At 36.6% G+C, this 16,430-nt stretch overlaps 1 protein-coding gene across 1 annotated transcript in view; it reads left to right on the top strand.

The window, feature by feature from the left end:
• Positions 1–140: 140 nt before the first annotated feature.
• Positions 141–16,430, top strand: part of LOC135077957 (eukaryotic translation initiation factor 5) — a 47,567-nt gene continuing 31,277 nt past the window's right edge. Inside the window, exons 1-2 of the mRNA XM_063972497.1 lie at positions 141–537; positions 754–884. The gene's annotated coding sequence lies outside the window, so the exon portion shown is untranslated. The remainder of the gene's footprint in view (positions 538–753; positions 885–16,430) is intronic.

Genomic DNA, 16,430 nt, shown 5'->3' with positions numbered 1-16,430 from the left:
GGGTTAACATGTTCCAACTTCGTGACAAGCCTAAAATATCGAGTGATATGAAATTATTTTCACGAACTTCCCAAATTGAACATAGAAAACAATCAAATCCATAGACAAATACAATAAAAATTAAAAGTTTTTTTATTTCCGTTTGTCAATTTTAATTTTTCAGAAAGAATTTGGTCTTTCGGAAAAAATAAATTACCATTAAAATTTTCGTTATTGTTCTGCTTCTGAATAAATAGAAATGAAATATTTTTTCAGCCCAAACACCCTCAATTCCAAATATTATGTTTTTATTATTTCTTGTTTAAAATGCTCGCTTCCGGTGTGAACATAGTTCCAGAAACATAAGAAAGTGTACTTTTCATTTATTTTCTGTCGTCATTTTAGCAACGATAACGTGCAATAACGTGTTGCGTTTGATGAAAATCTAATTTATTTTATGTTTGTTCGTACTCGAACGTAAAGTGGTGCTGGTGTTTTAGTTTGTATCGTGCGTTCGGAAGTTTCCGAGGTGCTTCGCTTCGTCATAGACAGAGGAAGGTATGTACAGACGTAACACTGAACAACTCTAGCCTATATTTACTATAGAGTAGGCAATAGGCATTCGATCGTGGACACCACGTTTTTGCCAGCTGGTGCGTACATTGCGGGTGTAGAAATTGGTTAGAATAGTTGTTGGATGTGTGGAAATTGTAGTAATGGTTGGCGTGTGTCGCATTTATACATGATAGTGTAGTATGTGGCATTTTGTGACAGGTTTGCGCGCCCGGCGAGTCGCGTGGACGTCTCCCTGGTGCAAGCTTGGAAGCAAGGATCAACAATTCCCGTTCGTCAGCTCTCGTCCATCGGGGCGTTACCGTTTTATATGACTTTAGCAAGAAATACAGGTAAGAAATCATGAATTTACTAATTTGCATATTGCTAATTACTTATTGGCTAAAATTAGTTGCATCAGACTGTCATGTGTCCTCCCCCTGTGGGGTCTCACCTCACTGAAATGTCCAAAACTTTTAATGTTATACTTGCTAGTATGTGTTCAACTGGACCAGCATTTTGATGTGTCATGGCCAAATTTGTAAAATCATTGTTGCAGACTAAACTTGATTCATTACCTTTGGTATGTTTCTCATTAAAAAAACAAGTGGATAATTTTCAGAATTTATATAATAGTTGGTAGAGCAAGGCTACCAACTAAGATAATTTTGGTAATGTTCTAATAATATTTTTTGCGCTTGACTATTGAGCAAAAGGGGTTTCCTTAGTCTATCTCATGAAGCATACCAATTTTTGAAGGAAAGTAAAGGCGTTAATTTACTTAATTTGTCTCTTATTGATTTTATCCAAATTAAATGGATTATCAAGAGCTAAGAGATACATTTCAGATTTATGGGCATTCTTCTAGCTAAAAATGGATTAGACTTTTAACTCAAATGGACAGAGGAGGATGAGGGAAATTTAATTATTTTTTTGGTTCTTCGTATCATAGTTTGTTGATGTGCCGAGTTAAAATCACATGGATGATAAAATTCTTACTAAGCTTGCAAAGTTTCCATAACTTCTAGACTACAGGAAGAATTTGGACCAGAGCATAATATTCTAAACCAGGAATAGGCAAAAATGTTCCTAATATTTTGTGTTATTGGTTGTTGCAAATCTCTTTTTTAAAACATTTACATGTTCTTCATAAATTCTATCATTACTCAGGTTTTGGATGATTGTTTTTGAACCACCTATGATTTAAGTCAGCCTCATGTTACTGTGCTAATTCAACAGTTCCAGTATCAATTGAATTATAACTAGTTCTAATAGACAATTCCTGGTCTGTTTTGGATTAGTTTTCTAGTTGTTACTGGTCAAGACAACAGAAATGTCCAATGTAGGTAGTTTACAAATATCCAGAAAAGGTAGGCATAGACACTATTTTATCCCTTCCAAAAGCCTAAACATTATACATGTGTTATTCGGTAAATAAAATGTTCCTACTAAAATATTCCCATGTTTCCAATCTTCTTCTTTTCGTGTCGACAACAAACCTACACAGTGTCATCCCAAAACTCCGCCACAAGAGTGGCGTTGTCAGTAGCACTCATCAAATCCTCCTGAGTGCAGTTGCTTGGGCACTCAGGGCATGACATCAGGTGCTTCATCGACTGGGGAACAAAACCGCACCACATGTTTCCAATTTGATAATTCTGATTGTCAGTTGTCATAGTAATATCTCCGTAACAATCTTCAAAATTGCGTATTCTGCGCGCGTGCGGCCGTTTGTTCATGCCCTGTAATAAATCTGGCGCGATGTAGTCTCAGAGACTCAGACTCAGGCAAAGTCGTGATTGTCATGCAAAGGCGCGAGCGGCAAATCCAATAACCTATTTTGCATTTTCGTAAGTGCTCACCCGTAGCTGTGACGCGTTGTGACGCAGCTGGGAACCTCTTTGTTGAGAAAATCCGATACTTATTCCATTTGGCAAACAGCAGCTGCCTATCTTAAATATTACTTACAAGTCAGCAACTACATTACTAGTATTATTAATCTTCTAACATAATTATTATTCTAAGAAAGTAGTACATAATTACCAATAATTAGTTTAAATTTAAGTTGCTGACGTTAATTAGATTGCAGTGACTTCCGAAAGGGAGAGATGTTTTTCGAGGCGGGTAGATTATTTATTGTTGTGCAATCAAATCAAGTGCGTCGTCGGCTTTATTTAGTTATTAATGCGTCTAATGTCGAAAATTACAAGTAATCGACGTAATAATATTTACCATTTTGAACTGTAGGCTAGCAAGTATAGCCGGAGTAGCTCTCCTCTAATAAAATAGCCATCATTTCTACCTACCCCAAGAGTCTAGCTGGACAGTTTTATTAATCTAAGGCTGGACATAACATCGGGCATAAAGTAAGCCGTAAAATGTTCCTCAAAATGCTTTAAAATCCGCAAGCTCAGTTTTTTGAGCTTCAAACTTTGCAAGCACTCAAATGAAAAGTACCCAATCGGATCCTGAAAATAAGCATCTGAATAGGCCGGAAATGAGGAGTCTAGAATGTTCGCGAATAACTAAAGCGCGCTCTACACTCGCGCGCGGTTCTTGCTGTGAATTCACCCCGCGATTCGCGCCGTGCACTTCGCGTTTATATGTGTCTCTCCACACTCGCGAAACCTCGCAGTCTCGTTCGCGGCCTCAATGGATGACGACGTGATTGTTGCTGCGGTGACGCTCTGTGCTATATCGTATTACAATTACCTATGTATTAAAAATAAGACACAAATAAAAAATGTTTAATGGGTTTATATATTTCACTTGAGCTTGCCCCACTATGAGTGGAATCCTTAACTTTCTTTCTATAGGTTCTATAACTGGACATAAGTGAGTCCTTTTTTTTTCAAATTCAACAGGAATATTCAAAATGTCACTTATCCGCGTCCAGGCATAATGGGTCTTATTTTTATTTTTATGGTCCTTGTGTTTGGACTGCCAAAGTATTGGTTCGGATTGAAAACACTCGATAAATTTCAACTCAAGTTCATTATTCCATACCTAGTACCTACTCATTTAAAAAAAAAAAGAACGTTAGTAAGTACGCAATAATGCACAACCACTTGCGACGGCGTCTTCTCAGCTATTGCGAAAAACTGCGAGTGTAGTTGCATTCGCGATCGCGCGCCGTGAACCAAGCGCGAACCTTTGTCGCGGGACAAAAAACCGACAACGAACGGGGAACGGCGCGAAGCGTGAACGTGAACGCGCGAAAGCCCGCGAAACCATCTACACACGCGTTTCGCGGCTTTCGCGGCCTTTCGCGCCGCGAGTGTAGAGCGCGCTTAACGCTCGACGAGCTATTGCTTCGCGCCTTAACTACTGCGCTTGAAGATTTATACGCTGCGCATATCGGAGAGGCATTCGTCTTGTGGAGTCGTTTAAAAATAAGCTACGCAATACCAGTTATCGTTCTATGATTTAAGAATCAAAATCATTAATCAAACAGTTTAATTAACATTTTCAGAGTGTTTGGAACATTGCTTCAATCAATACTTACAAATTTGGTCCTTCTAATTCCCTATTTGTGTCATCACAATGTACCTACTGCGTGTAGGTGATATATGTAGGTTTTAGTCCATGTATCCCTTTAAACAAGGTCTCGTAAGGCTTGGCTGAACTGACTAGTATGGACTGCCAAGCGTCGAGGAAGTCCAGACAAGCGGTCTGCCCGACCGACGCACACTGGTGAAATTTGCTCAAAAGTTGGCCAAAATTACGTTAAGTGTGTTTATGCCTATACAGGGTGTCCCGTAATGTAACGTCAAGCCGGAACTGGGTGTTGAGGCAAGTTGTGCTGGTTATCAGAAAAATATAAAAAAAAATCTATGTGGCATATTTTCAAAATAATGGGCATTTAAAAAAATAAAAAATTTCTACTCCAGGTGACGGTCTTTTTACTCGTGTTGCTACAAATCTTCACTTTTTCCAAATTTTTTTTTTGTTATGTAACCCTGAATAATGCTTCTCTAAATTGTTATCAAAATTACAAAACCAGCTGCTCCAGCTTGGATAAAAAAAATACATTATTCCCAAAAAAAATTCAAAATAAAAAATTTGTCTAGTTTAAACTGACTGTACTGAAAAAAAAAAGTACTACGCAAGTGTGGCATGTGACGTCATAATTTGGCGCATTTAGTAAGGATTCCAAAATGGTATAACACTTGGTAAATTCTTGCTGTAATTGTCGACAATTTTTGTTTTTTTGGAAATAATCCCGTTTTTAACTTTATCTACCTTGGTTAAAAATTATTATTCTAATGTGCCCAAAATTCAAGTTTCTGTGACTGACTACCGTACAGTCAGTCACAGAAACTTTTGTCACCATGACAGTAATTATAGCCTGACCAGGAACATAAAAACCCTCGCCATGTTGCGGAAAACTAATGGTACTAATTTCTTTTAATGGCAACAGTTACTGAAAACTTCATTGACATGTCACCTTGCATGTCAGTCTATTGCTGTCAAAGTGTACACAAACTTTATTTTAAATGTGTGCAATTGATTTTGTGAATTAAATTGCTAAAATATTTTTATAGTCGTGAAAGAAAAGTGGTTCACAATGTGTTAATGTATTTGTCGAAGAGAAATACCAAGGGTTCGGACAATATTTTCATTGAATAATGTTTCCGACAAAGGTTGTCAAATTGACTGACATGTTTATCGTGTAGTACAGTCCACTATGAAAATTAGCTGTAGTTTGTTTCAACTACCTATTTTAAAGTTTTTTGTCACTTTCTCAGTTTTGAATTTTATGGTATTGGGAAAGAAGTACCGAGTTTGAAGCGTTCATGAGCAGACATTGCAGTTGAATATTCAAGTTCTGAATTTGATTATTGATGAATAATAAAATAAATCCTACTAGCTCGATTGATGATTTCATTTAATTTATTTAAACCAGGTTACCTTTAATAATATTTTTTCGTTTATTTATGAAAATATCAAATTAGCCCGTAATCCTGAATCCTGATACATAAATTTAGCCTATTAATTTAACACAGGTACAACTGTACTCAGTGTTGCACTATCAAATGCAATTGACGCGCCTCTATGCCAGGGTTTTTATGTTCCTGGTCAGGCTATAGTAGTTGACATACTGTGACAAAAGTCACCCGTGCGTGCGCGCCGTTACTACCTGCTCTGCCTGCACTTGTACTTGGTAACAGGGATAATAAGGATATGAAGTTTCGGTTATGAATACGGTTACGGATATTACAATAATATTATACCGGTTTCGGTTACGGTCACGGATATGAAATCATTTCAGATTATCCGAAAGTTTCGGATAATTTCGGTTACGGAATTATTAGAATTTCAAAAATGTAGGTATAATTCAAATAGCAAGATGCTGCGTGACCCACATAGCTACTTTATGTACCAACTAAGAAGACACCTATGTATGATAAAGGTTAAACAGGCTGGCATATTAGATGGTGCCAGGGAATGCCAGACAAGTTGGTAACAAATATTAAGATTTAAGGTACAATTCCAAGACGGGCCGCAGACCGCAAACTGCAAAACTCTATGAAATCGACAGCGCGGCATTGCTGCTGCGGCGTGTATACTGCAGATTTCATAGACTTTTGCAGTTTGGAATAATTGTACCCTTAGACTCCGCCTTTATCCGAAACTATCCGTAACTTTTGAATCAGTTTCGGTTACGGTTATGGATATTTTTTTATTTCGGATATCCGATAGTTTCGGTTACGGTTACGGATATCCATAACATCCCTGCTTGGTAAGATGGCCCTCTCCGTCCCGCTCATACCTTTTAAAATGGCTTCTCCACCTCATTTAAGCCAGAAACTTGAATTTTGGGCACATTAGAATAATAATTTTTAACCAAGGTAGATAAAGTTAAAAACGGGATTATTTCCAAAAAAAACAAAAATTGTCGACAATTACAGCAAGAATTTACCAAGTGTTATACCATTTTGGAATCCTTACTAAATGCGCCAAATTATGACGTCACTTGCCACACTCGCATAGTACAATTTTTTTTCAGTACAGTCAGTTTAAACTAGGCAAAATTTTTATTTTGAAAATTTTTTTGGGAATAATGTATTTTTTTCATCCAAGTTGGAGCAGCTGGTTTTGTAATTTTGATAACAATTTAGAGAAGCATTATTCAGGGTTACATAACAAAAAAAAATTTGGAAAAAGTGAAGATTTGTGGCAACAAGAGTAAAAAGACCGTCACCTGGAGTAAAAATTTTTGATTATTTTTAAATGCCCATTATTTTGAAAATATGCCACATAGATTTTTTTTTATATTTTTTTGATAACCAGCATAACTTGCCTCAACACCTAGTTCCGGCTTGACGTTACATTACGGGACACCCTGTATATTGCTGTAGTTTGTCTAAAATAATAGTTTAAAGGTGATTTAAAAAGAAAAAGTAACAAATGTTTTCATTGATGTATTTTGTCTTACTAATAATTTGTTAAAAATTTGATAAATTTTTAAAAATACAATTACGATGCAGAAGTTATTTTTGGTTCTTTTAAAAGTTTTATTACATCTTAAGGATAGGGAATACTAATGGAATGCTATTCTGGGAACTGCCTGAAAACATATTATGAGTATTTTTAAAATTCATAGAAATTGTCAGTTTTGCAATATTTTGTTTAGGTGACGCAGTTTGACGCAGCTAATTTTGGTGTCATATGAAAGCCATAGATATGTTCTTTCGAAATATGTAAAAGAAACGGGTTGATCGCGCTAGATCATGAACTTTTTCACTGTTTAAAAAAAATAAACTCTTAAAATATAGACTTCTATTCAAACCTATATATCTATAACATAGTAAGTAATGTAGACTGTTTAGTAATACAGAAATAATAAACTAACCTGGAAGTATAGAATCCATATCGCACACCTAGATCTAAACTGAGACAACTCAAAAAAGGGCATTTTTCAGGAGGCGAAAAAAACGTATTACTACATTTTTTGTTAGGGAAGTTATGAAACTCAGTTTTATTTTGGATTATTGATAGGCTGTGAAAGGACCCTGTATATAAACTGGGTCAAAAAATCTGTCCTTTTTACCTTTAATCGCAGTTTTTTTAGTTGTTACATTGTAGGAGAATGACTTTGTATAAATAATAAAGTACATTTAGACTTGAATCAGCTTTTTTTGGACATTTTGAGATTTGAGTTCTCCATTTCCACTCTTAAAATTTGTATATCGTGCCATTTAACTTGATTCTGATTTTCGTCTAAAACCAAATTAGTTGCCCACATTTTTTGCAAGATTTTAGTGCCATAAAACTTTTCAAATGTCATCTCTTCCACGTTCTTTGGTCCTCTGTATTTCAAAATTTCAAGATGTGACTGAGTCCTCTTCCTGCACTATTAAAGTGGTTTTCATTGAATGTTTCGATATCCTAAATGATCAATTTAGGAATTGTTTGAGAAAACAGTTCATTTTGAACACGATCTGGATCAGCATAAGAGATATAAATGAAGATTTCATGACATGGTGAACATGATAGGTGTTTGAGTTTCTTCAGCCACTTTCTTAGCATCAGCCGATCGATATGTTTATTTATTAATTTATTTACTTATTATAGACCTTTTTTCTACATTATTTTATATTTCTACATTATAAAGAAGGTTTTATCTCTTGTGCAGACAACAGAATATCAGACTATACACTTGTATTACAACTACATAAGTTACTACAGTGTTTAAACTTGAAGTGCCGTCGTCTGTACATTGCCTTTTAATTATCTTTACACTGTTCTCTTAAAATATTTACAAGAAAACGACCCAGCATAATTTTTTTCGGAAAATAAATATAATATCCACTGTAAGTTTTGCTTATCCAACAATAGTAAGTTAACTCAAAACACTCTTCTCAAACAAAACAGGAGATAGTTTGAATAAAACTAACACTATTTAGAAACAGGGATTATCATACTGTACCTGATTTTAGGTGAAATATGCAAAACTACACGTTGTGTTTAGAAAAACATTGAAATGAAATTTGTTCCAACAAAACTACGCCAACTAGAAATTCACAAGTTGATTCATCAAAACCAACTCAACTCAAAATAGTAACAAAATATAAGTTGCTTTATCAAACAAAACTGGAACAAGTCAAAATGTTTTGGTTAACTATTGCAGAACAATTCATCAATACTGTTACTACTCAAATTAACTCATTATATATTTTCTGCTTAACTGTAACAAATCTAAATATCCGCGTTTTCGTTTATTTTAATACGTGCACTCTCTGATACTAGCGAAGGTCAACTGACAAAACGCTTGTTTAGGTGGAAGGGGTTGACAAGCGTTGATTCAACAAAAGTAAGTTATCGCCATCTAGCGGCAAATGGATCAAGGCTTTATTAAACCTGTTATGTTGGAAAGATGCGTACGATAACCGAGTATTTGAATATAAGCATAAGTCAAAATTGACAATTTTTGAGTTGTCTCAGTTTAGATCTAGGTGTGCGATATGTTTTATACCAAATATCAACTAAATAAAAGTTAAACGTTGTTGTTAAACAAGAGCTAAAAATTATAAAAATTACTCAACAAGAAAAACTGTTTAAATCAAATGTTGTGGGTATCTGGATAAAAAGTGTTAAACTTTTTAAATATCATTTATAGATGGCGCCATATGTCTTGTTCCTATATTAGGTTACTAATTTAGAATCGGAGTAACTTTGCTTTTTTTAATTTTGGCCACAAATTACGTACATTTCACCTGTGTGCGACGCTATAAATAGTACTGATAGGGATTGTGCATATGTGCCGGCAATGTTCTAGCACAGTTCTAGCGCCATGGTTACTAAGTTGGTTCATTGGTCAGTTGAATTTAAATTTTTGATGGGTAGTCTAAAATTAATCACTCATCGTTGATTTATTAACCAAAGAAAAGAAAAATAGTCCAAAGTGTAAATCCTGGGAAATAGCGCTTGACCCTCTCCTGTCGTGTACCCAAATAAAGTGGATAGTTGTTTGAAAGAAACAAGAAAGAAATGGTTGTTTTTAGTCTTGAAGTACCTAATTTCTCGTGAGTAATGTCCTACTATTCCCTGGAAAATGCTTTTCGTGCTTATAAACACCGTTTATAGAATCTCATGTAACATTAGCCTATTTATTTACTTGTGACATTGCGTTTATCTCGCTCGCCGACCTTTTGACATTGCCTCACTCGGGTACCTCCGCTGCGGACTCGCCGCAGGGTGCACTCCCGCGATCGATCGCGCTCGGCCGATTGCAGAATATTGCTATTGCTGTGTAGTCGCCGCGCATAGCTAGGAATATTTGCCCGCCTCCTTGCACAGGAAGATGTTTGCCCACTTACTTGTCCCCTTGAAAAGGATCAGGTTTCTGGTTGTTTTTCGCGTGGGTTTTCTTCTGATTGGTTTTTTAAGAATCCTACAAATGGTCTGGCTTTTAACTTCGTTGTTGTGTACTTAGACGACTTAAATAAAAAACCAAGAAGCTCGAAATCAGCACTAAAATGATTCCTACAGAAAAAATTCTCGAAACTTTCACAGCCATCCATTGTTACCCTATGTCCAATCAATCCCACAGGATAATCGATACTTTGCAATGTCATCACAGTGTAAAATACAATTTCCTTATCATAAAATAATTGCGTGAACATAATCCCCTCTTGCACAGTCCCGGCACGCCTTTAGAGTCGAGCTCGTCATAGTAAAACATCTTCAAACTAGTGCCGCAATTTCTAAGTCTAATGGAGACTCACATTTTATAAATTGTGTCATTTAATTGGTGGTTAAGTCCTGACACTCGTGGTTTTGTATGGAAAATGTACCCACAAGTTTAAATATGATTTTTACTATTTTCTTTTCCTCTGTGGATGACGAACCTCTCGCGTGACACGAATAAAGATATTCTGTGCGGTCCACGTGGTCCCATCTATAGAAGTTCCTCAAAATAAGAAAAATCTTTTTTGTATTTTTTTTCCTCGGATACCTTGCTTCATGAGGATTTATATCGCAACCTTGGTTTACCGTACGTGTAGCGGGGACAGGACTGTTTCCGGAAGGTTACCGAAAGTTTTGTTTATCTATTGTTGGGTACTCACTCAACTCATAGGTTAGACCAGATGGCGATGTCCAAAATGTTGAAGGATATAATTTATTTATAGTAAAAAAGTAGGTCCGCGACAGTCCATGGCTTGCAGTGGCGACAGGAGATTCGCGGGTGTTACGCGGCCGGCATGGTTGCCGAAACGCTCTGTTATATCATCAAGGGCGTTGAACCCACCTTTCTCGTCTAGCACACAGACCTCGTTTGCCGGCGCACGCGCATACATAGTGAATTAGTGATAGTCAAGTCTAAGCGCCGCAACGCAAACACTACTCGGATCGTAATATTTATTTGTATAATGTAGTTACGCAGAATTGCTGTTGTCGATCACGAAAAATTCCTAACTGTCTGACCCGTCATTTCCCAACGGCCCAGAAAGTTTCGCTGCTAAATTGAAACTGGTTCGCCATCAAATATTAAAAGCAAATTTAGAACCTGTCCATCATAATTGAACAGCGATGTTTCCCGAGAGCTAACAGCCCCGTCGGATTCGGGAAAGAATCCACCAATGTCTACTGAAATATTCAAACACGATTAAAGTAGAAGCCTCTGGGAAACGAAATCGATGTGACCGCCTCACTCGGAAAACGAAGACGGTCTCGACTTGCAAATCCCTTCGCGGGTGTCGCAACAACGGTCGCAGTCGTGGCTTCAGACTCAGAGGCCACTCTAATCCCTGCAGCCGTGCGACACCGCTGGCATTTGGTGGCGAATGTCATGCCCAACAGATTCAAACCTTACTAAATATTGGTGGTTATTACATCCAATGCAATGTCAGCATTGAATACTCGTAAAGTCTATCTCCTCCAAGATCTTATAATTTGGCATATGGAATTGGACTTCAACATCTGTGTTCAAATTATGTACAAGATATACAATGATATTGTGTGCGTCAAGTACGTAATCTACGTTTGTTGCTATCAGGCTTATATTTGCGGATTACGGGGTTCAACGGCCGGCTGGCGCAGACTGTGGTACCACACGCATGCTGCATCCGTAATGTGGCTATCGATCTATCTGCTGATGCAATCATTGACGTCTGACATGCAGACGCATTGAGCACTGTCTAAACACGTACCGAAAATATAACCATTACCAAGACTACCTTCGTGCTTGTTCACATTCGCAAACGAATCCTATTCCCTCGAAAGAAATAAGATAACATTTATCTCGACAACTTTCTTGTCCCATTAGAAGGTCAAAGTTTTATCAGATTTGCCGATACAGCCCCACGTCGCGCCGTAACTTCATCTGGCGTAAATTCTGATGGCTAAGTAGATTTCTCGCTGGTGGAAAATTGTAGGTTCCGTCAACCATGAAGGGACGAAAGATCCGAAAATTTTCTCATTCAATGAGCTGAATACGGATTTTGAACCAGGTCAATGGTTCGATGGAATTATTATAATATAGCTTTTGTTACGGCTTCAGATTTTTGACAAACTCGAAGAGTAATGAGGACAGTTTCCATTTTGTTATAAAATGTTGTTCCTTTCTTAGTTGATTCCTTATGTTTGCCCCTCAGATCATAGAAAGAGAATAGATATGAAGTCGCGCGTAACTACAACGAGAACCAGTGGCCCCACATTTCCCCCACCACAGCTCCCACACACACATTCAACTGTGTAAAAACAAAGCGACTGAGAGTCTACGACAACATGTGCAACCGGCTTAAAAGTGCTGTGATTGGCCAGAAGGCGTGCCTTATGGCCAATCAATGGCCGCGTGACGTGACGCACACTTTGAAAAAAGCAATTAGAGAGAAGAAAGATAAAATGGAGTCGATAAGATATCGATACTTTAAATCCTGGGGGCAAGGCTCGAAATTGGTTTAAAAAATGCTTGTATGAAAACCTTTTTATTATTATACGTTATTATTATGTTCTTTAACGATTTTTGCATAAAGGAGTCAGTTCCATTTTGTATGGACGAAAAACTCAGAATCAATTATTGGGACTAAATGAAGTTACCTTATATTAATTTACCCCAACCAAAGCTCAATGTCGTTATCGATGGAGTATAGAAGTTATTAGACTGACAAAGTTTGTATGAAAAGTCATGGGTTAAGTAGGTACTTGCGATTTTTACCAGTATTTACAATATTGGTAATATATTATTATGTACTTTAATAATAATAACAGGATCACTGTAATTATTATTAACTACTATCGCGCATTAACTTTTTAATTATGGCGAAAATCGTACCGCCTATGTTTATCAAAAATAATGCCTATATTAGGCTTTCAACTAGCTCTTATAGTAATTACATAGTTGACAGTTACTAATCCCTTCTACTATTGTTATTGTTTTTGTAAAAACTTAAAAATCGCAAGCAACTCATGATTTTTTCATTCAAAATTAGAAAATAGAAAATAATAATTTACTTCTATTTATCGATAATAGGAAACCGTATTAGAACACGAGCCCTGCACTATGTTACGACCGGCACATGCGGCCGTACTGTGTATTTTCACGCGTCAGTGGATATCGGAAGAAATAAAATACATTGCGCAGTAGTTACGCATGACATAAAGTGGTTGCTAACTAAATCGTCAATGTACAACGTGTTTGAATTTTTATCACCACTAATTTCGATATCGCAGTAAATGTCACGGCACTGAATTCGTTCGTAAAAATGTTTAGTTTTTTTTATTTATAAGCTAAATACCAATGGATTTGCAATACTTACATGTGGTAAATGACTTCATTGTTCCTGTAGTTCTTCGTTTCACTTATGTTATTGCACGTTACGACGCATTATCCAACAATATCGGAGAACATTTCTTCAGTACGACTGAATCGCGACTAACCTGGCGTCGCGGGCGATGTTCGTTTCTGGGCATATCGCGGAGACACGCGCCACGCCCCCGTTTCACATCTATTCCCTTCTATGATCTGAGGTTTGCCCAAATGCATCTTAACCCTTTCAGACCTGAAATTTTTTTTCCACAAAATTTATGTTTTTTCGGATTTTATGTAACATTTGGTCCATAAGGAAGACAAGAAAAATAATATAAAAATTTTCCGACTTTCCAATTTTCCAGAAAAGTACCCGCACTATCGTGCGTGTTAGGACTAAGTGCACTATACGCACGCTCGTGCATAATTAAAAATTAGAGGAAATCCATAAGAAAAGACTCGCTTTTTTGGATATTATTGTTAAAAATTAATAATAATCAGCTTTTACTTGAATAAAACCATTCCAAATGAGCTCCTGGTGAAACAATTGGAGATTGTCATAACAAATGTGTTGTATTTCCATTTCAAGAGACCCAAGTCATCAAACAAGAATTATTCTGACTCTCCTCTTTTCATCTTATGGTCAGACATGAAATTTGCCGTTTTTCGTTGAATAATACCATTCATGATAATGGTGCTAGTTCCATACAAAGGCAATCACTGTCAAATTTCTAATAACATGACGGACGCTGGTGAAATAACTGTCGATGTATATAAATCTGTGTGGAGGAACCGCTTATGTATACATAATTACTAGTGCACCAATACCCTGAACTTGCTCAGCAAAAGCTGTACTTGCATCCAAATAAATACTGAAATCAAGCATCAGTCTTCCAGCTGTTAAAAGCCAAACAGAGCAAGGTTCATTTCTTACAACCTGCATCTGTCAGTAACATATACTCATTATATAACAGTTACTCATCTATTTAGTAACTATTAGACACTCTATCCATTTTCTGACAAGCTTGCAAGACTTTGAAGGCTGTACTTTCCACAAAAGGTATGTCCTCTAAAGAAGTAGGATGATCATAGGGAACAAAATTCAATACGCTTTGCAAAGTTGCGAATCCTAACGTCTTCAGAATGTCACCTATGACTACTTATCGTATATTTAGTCACCAGAACAGATACAATTGGGGAAAGAAAAAAATCCATGTATGAAAGCATACCACACATTTCATCAACGGAGGTATTAACGGCTCGCCCAGTTTTTCTCAAGTAGTAGTTATTGAAGCATTTGGCTCCTAGTCTATAAAATTATAGCCAAAGAAGTTTCCAAAGTACTTCATTGGAGTCTGTACAATCGAATATATTGATTATCTATCAATATCTTTCATTTATTTTACAGATATGCCCTTTGACTCCATATCCTAGCCTTTTTCTCTCTTCAATTGGCGTAATACATGGTAAAGTTATTTTTACGGAGGATTGAGCACTACTGGTACTCCCTGATGTCTCTACAGGCTCAGATCTAGCCAAATCAATGGATTGCTGGCATAAAATAACTTCATTTCATACTAATTCCTTCTTGTGTTCTAAATGGTGCAGAAGGTACCTTTCGTATGGATTTTTTTTTATGTCTGAGTCATTTTCATCACCTAATAAGCATAAGATAATGTTTTCTGATAATTAAACTGCTGCATTAAAGAGTTAAATTAAAAAATGACTATTATTTTAATTAAATATCCAAAAAAACAATACGCACGAGCGTGCCGTTTTATCCCTTTAAAAATGAATTTAAACCGAACTGCTACGATAGTGCGTATTACATTTAAGTTAGTTTTAAGTAAGCAATACTATAAATTATTTTAATGGTTTTTCATTTATTTATTAGAATACAATGTTTACTTTATCATTAATAACATTTTAACAAAAATACTAGCAAAATACTATTTTTTTGTTTACGTACCTCTCCGGGAGCTCGCGCCGAAAAATTCTGACAACTTTCACAATCGCTATCCGGCGACCAACTGCCCGCAAGAGGGTCCTATATTTTTTATTAAAAGTATCATAATACGCACGATCGCCGCGTACCGATTTCGTTCCGAAAAACAAAATTTTGCCAAGCAAATTTTTATTTTAAGTCAATGCGCACGCTTATTTAAGCCGGGTCTGAAAGGGTTAAGGTAATAGTGAAGTGCATCCATATGAGAGTTAGTTTTTTGTGTTGCATCATTTTGTAAGGAGACAAGTTAAATGTGGCTCAAAGCGCTCATGCCCCTAATGACATAGATAAGCAAAACGTAACTATTATAACAACAAAAAATAACTTCCTAATTCTTAAAGGTTTCTATGTTGAGATAACATTGAGCAACAATGTTACTGCAAGCTATGATTTGCTGGCTTTAAAAAAATTAATGTTACGTAACACACGTGTATTTTTGTTGAACGTTGCTCCATGAAAATGTGGAGTGTGGACCATAAAAATGAATCTCCATTTAAAGTTATTGCAATTGGTTTTCATTGATGCACCATGAACCATGAAAGGTATTTTAAAAAATATGCAAAATTTTAAAGTGTGTTTAGGCTCTAAAAGGAACCTGGGGTGGGCTGTTACATAATCGATCGGGGAGCCACGCATGCGTGCGGTCGCCGGCACCCCTCCTCTCGATCCTGAAGCCTGCCAGGCATCGCACACTTATGTACTACGATGAATCGCGAGCGTTCTCGTGACGCCCGTACTTAGCAGCCGAGAACGAGCACCTCTAATGCCTGGCATGCAAATTATTCTGAACCCGACACATTGTACACTACGCTGTTAGCTTAAATGATAAAGGCGGGAGCACTCTCTTTGTTGTTTCAAAACGACGGTAATTTAATCTCCCGTATAATGTTAACGGTGTTCTAGACAGTTTACCTTACCGGAGCCCTTTCTCGAGAAAAACATTTCGCTGTCGACCTTTACTGCTAATTCAATATTCTAATTTTCTTTTCTCATTACCATTACTGTGCCCACAAAAGGTTTTTTATGATATTCATTCAAGCCCTAGAATTTCTGAAAAACAGTCTTATCATATCTGAATATTCAACCATGTGACGTAGTTTCTGATAGCCGATGATCCATTATCTAATATTGCACATTCAT

Source organism: Ostrinia nubilalis, chromosome 14 (genome assembly GCF_963855985.1).
Source record: "Ostrinia nubilalis chromosome 14, ilOstNubi1.1, whole genome shotgun sequence".
NCBI classification, from domain to species: Eukaryota; Metazoa; Arthropoda; class Insecta; order Lepidoptera; family Crambidae; genus Ostrinia; species Ostrinia nubilalis.
This window is presented reverse-complemented; position numbering and strand designations above follow the sequence as displayed.